Here is a 3,968-nt window from a genome sequence, read left to right on the forward strand (position 1 = left end):
TAAGCTCAGTTTCCATGTCAAAAACACAGCTGACTGCCTCCAAAATGTGAATGTTTTTGAAAATACCACTTCTTCGGTTACCATCTTTAATTACGTCATATTAAGAAATCCCGGGGAAAAAAGGCGGTATTGACTTAGACGCCCAAAAAGGGCGTAAAAAGAGCTTTCATTTGGTATGTCATGATGCTATGTTTAGAGCAGCCATACGGAAATGAGGCCCTAGCAACGGATGCGATTTCCCGTTGCTAAGGAGAAAATTGTATATCAGGGCTCATAAGAAACCCAATATATCGGCAGATATTTATGCTACGGCCTTGAAATTTTCAGGGTATGTTCAGGAAGGATAAAGGATCCTAAAAAGCCCTAAATCCCGAAATTGATAAATTTTTCACCAATTTTCAAAATCTCATATGACTACCCCCTTAACTGTTTTTTCGAAGCATTTTTATTGTATTTCTTATCGAAAACCACTCATCCAATTCCCAAAAGAGACTTAAAACTTTCCTGTGAGAGTCAGATTCTTCCACTTAATTGATAATTATAAGTCGTTATGATGTTTCAAGCTGTGAGAAAGATGTAAAAGACGTGTTGTGTATAAGAAATTGAATGTTGACACCGGAAATTTTCAAACTTCAACCTCAAAAAAACCACCTTGCCACCACGTGCCTTCAAAGGATTTTCATACCACAGTGGAGCCAAGACACTCAAGTCTTATGTATGCTAGTTATAGCTCTTCTGGGGACAGTCTTAGAAAGATATTTCCAATTGAAAATTTCGTGTCACTATAAGCATTTTGTCTGAATTTCTTGTCTAATGGTGATTTTCTCACACCAGATTTAACAAATGTATCCAGCTTGGTATGCTAGCCTTACTTTCAATTTTTTTTTCTGCAAATGTGCAAAAAGAAAACCCTAGAGAACTTTTTTAAAATAAGACTGATAAACATTTTAAAAAAATCAGACATCTTCGAACCGCCATGACAGTTGTCCTTTGCAGACAAAGCTTGAACATCAATTGTTTTCTGAAACAATGAAAATGCAATGATCGCTCTCCATCGTTTTATGAGTCGTTTATCCAGTGTATAATAAATCTTTGCTAAAAGTTTGCGCATAATCATGCTTGAAACAAAAGAATTTCGTCACAACACGCTAATTATGCAGATTTTTTATAGCGACAACAAAAGAAACCTATTTACTCGACATAAACTCCCTTAAGGGCAAGAGACCTGGTATATGACGAGCCGTTTTTCCATTGTTTTCAAGAAGCTCTTTTTCCATCACTTTACATTCCTCTGATTCAAGTTTTGCAAATGACCTAAGAAAGAATTAAGAACAATCCCTACTTCAGATTTCATAAATGGCAGACTTTAAACCGTTTTTATGTCAATAAAATGCCTAAAAATCACAATAGAAATTAAGAATGCCAAATTTCAGCCAAATTTTACTGGTTTCTATTTGAAAAAAAGGTATAACACTCTACACTATTTCTTTATAAGTACAATTTTATAAGAACAATGAGCCTCAAAAATACCAACAAATAAGAAGAATTTGAGAACAATGCTGAGCCTGGAATTATCAAATTTCAGCAAATGAGGGGTCAAAGTGGTAAAAAGTGGGTATAAATCCTAAGATACTTCTATTTCACCCTATAACTAAGAACAGGATAAGACAGTTCTAGGCTCAAAGAGCAAAAAAATAAGAACAGCCGAGCCTTATCAAAGATCTACTGGTTCTTATAAAAAATATTCATTATTTTAGCTTCATACATCCAAATATTAACTTCTCATGCCGTGTATGATAGCAAATCCAACCTTAGTAGCCAAGTACATAAGGAACTCGATAATGAACTCGATAAGGAACTTCGAGGAGAAACTTTTTGACGGAAACGCGAGCGATTTATTTCCCACCCAAAACGTTGACGCGCGTGATTTTCAAACAAACTTCGATTGAACAGTAAAATTCATCGCTAGATTTCGACACCTTGAAAACAAAACCCGAGCACCAAGCGTAACTCTCATTTGCGAAATGTGTAGAAGACGCAATTTTCTTTCTATTTTCTTTTTATAATATATTATTTTTGTAAGAGCAATTAGGCTTATTAAAGTGAGCTTATTAACATCGAGTTTCACGCCCGAAGGGTTAGAGGCGAAACTTTAACCCTTCTCAGGCAAGAGAAATTGATGCCACTTCTTTCCAATCCAAAACGCGCATAGAGCGCGCCGTAACCATGACGACGGGTTGTATCTAGCGGTTCCTTTGTTTTGGAGGACTACTTTTTTGAAATCTAGCGATAGATTTTAGTTTTAATCCGGCGTTTGTGTAAAAACTACGCGCGGGCGTTCTAGATGGGAAATAAGTGCTTTCATTTCCCATCCAGAAGTCTTGACTCTAGCCGTTCGGGCTTGAAACTCAATGTTTTTTAAACTCTTAGCCTGGAATGGGTGATTTTAAAGGTGGTCAAATTAGTAAACTAGCAAAATACCTTATTTTTTCCCAAGAACTAAGAACAGAGTAAAACAGATTTAGGCTCAAATTGCCGAGCACAGCCGGACTTCATAAAAGAATTTATTAGTCATTTTCGAAAAGGGTGTGACTTGATTATTATTCGGGATGAGCTGGAGTTTTTACAAGATACTTCACTAATTGGTCATTTGAAGTGATAGAGATGACGCGTTCTTTAGAAAAAGTAACAAAATTGTTTTATTACTGGTTAACGACCAACCAAATACGAGCTTGTAAAAACTCCAGCTTGTCCCTATTATTCAAGTTCGAGTAAAAAAGGTATCTATCACCGAATGTCGAGATATAGTTTATAAATGAACCTCGTTATTTCAAAAATGAAAATACTTTTTTTTACTTTTTTATATAATAAAAGTGACGGTAATTATATTGTATACAATTCAAATTGATTTGTTATTTGTTGTTTTAAAACGAATATAAAAGTCTATGATACAAGGCACCGCTATTGAGATATATACACCTTTATTCAATAAAACTAAAGAAAATTATCCGAGCTAGCAAATTAAAAACTAGGGTAAGTTATACATTTGCTTCAGAGAATTCATTTTTGGGGAACTCAGTTATACTAAGTGTGTTTTGGGATTTCCTGAAGAATAAGAAAATTTTTCAGAGCATCATTCAAGAATTCTTAAAGATATAAAGGAATTTCAAAATAATCTTTTGAATACCTTTAATGGAACTGATTTTAGCGGGAACTTATCTTTGCAAATTTGGTAAAATTCACCAAATTTCGTCAAAATTAGCAAAAAATATCGCCTCGCCGAAATTAAGTATGATTTTCTAGGTAGGAGAACTCATAATTTTTTTCTAAAGCTCTCAAAAAAATAGTTTTCGCCAAAATTAGTTTTCGCTAAAAATTAGGTAATTTACTGGTAACTTACTAATTTACTACAAGATTACTGGTTGTGGGAGAAGCGGCAGCTGTGGAATATGATATAAAAATAATAAAGGTTTGTATTAAAATAGAGGATTGAAATTTAAAACAAAATAAAACATTACATCATCAGTAAAAGAATATATAAGGGCTACATTATAAGATTTTATCAAAGTTTTGAAAAATAAAAAAAATTGTTTCCAAGTTTGCTTGCAAAGGTATGCCATAAAATTCATCATAAAATAACGAAAAAAAAATATTCTAAAAAATAAATTATCTCTCTAAAACATCGACATGATTGTTAACAATTAAAATAATGGGTTACGTTTTGGGCGTGGACTTGGTCTAAGCATCAGTTTAAAATTCGTGACACTATTTCATTTCAAAGAGATTCAGTATAGACTCTTCCGCCCAAGAGTAATCTTTAAAGGTTGCTAATTCTTAAAATGGGGCCGAGTGCCAGTAGTACGGTCAACACCTACCGGCCACCTTTGGCCCTATCGGTTACATTATTATACAATGTTTGTATGTAAATGGGGCTTAATTTATAATCATATATATAGTCCGCTATCATA

This window comes from Clytia hemisphaerica, unplaced genomic scaffold (genome assembly GCF_902728285.1).
Source record: "Clytia hemisphaerica strain Z4C2 unplaced genomic scaffold, Clytia hemisphaerica genome assembly, whole genome shotgun sequence".
Classification (NCBI taxonomy): Eukaryota; Metazoa; Cnidaria; class Hydrozoa; order Leptothecata; family Clytiidae; genus Clytia; species Clytia hemisphaerica.